The following is a 344-nucleotide window of genomic DNA, read 5'->3' on the forward strand; positions in this document are numbered from 1 at the left end:
GCATCGGGGGCAGCCTCCTCATTTGTATCGCTGTATGCATGTAATCAGTAATTTAGTAATGATGTGCTGAGTTTCTGCTTCGGGCTTTATAACCGGTGAGGGGGTGAAAGTGGGTGGGTGGAGGGGGGTGATGGCGGAGCATTTATTTGCTTCAAGTGCACTAAAATTATAAGGTGTAGAATCAAGGCAGTTTTTAGCTCATTCAGGGACAAATAACACTGACAGTCTCTGTAAGGGAGAAATAGTCAAACATCCTCTGACTTGCTTTTTAATCACGTAGAGGTTGGTTGCTATTTTTTTTTTTTTAAATAGAGCGGTAAAGCATCTGCAGGCAATGGAAAGTA

This window comes from Oryzias melastigma, linkage group LG3 (assembly GCF_002922805.2).
Source record: "Oryzias melastigma strain HK-1 linkage group LG3, ASM292280v2, whole genome shotgun sequence".
Classification (NCBI taxonomy): domain Eukaryota; kingdom Metazoa; phylum Chordata; class Actinopteri; order Beloniformes; family Adrianichthyidae; genus Oryzias; species Oryzias melastigma.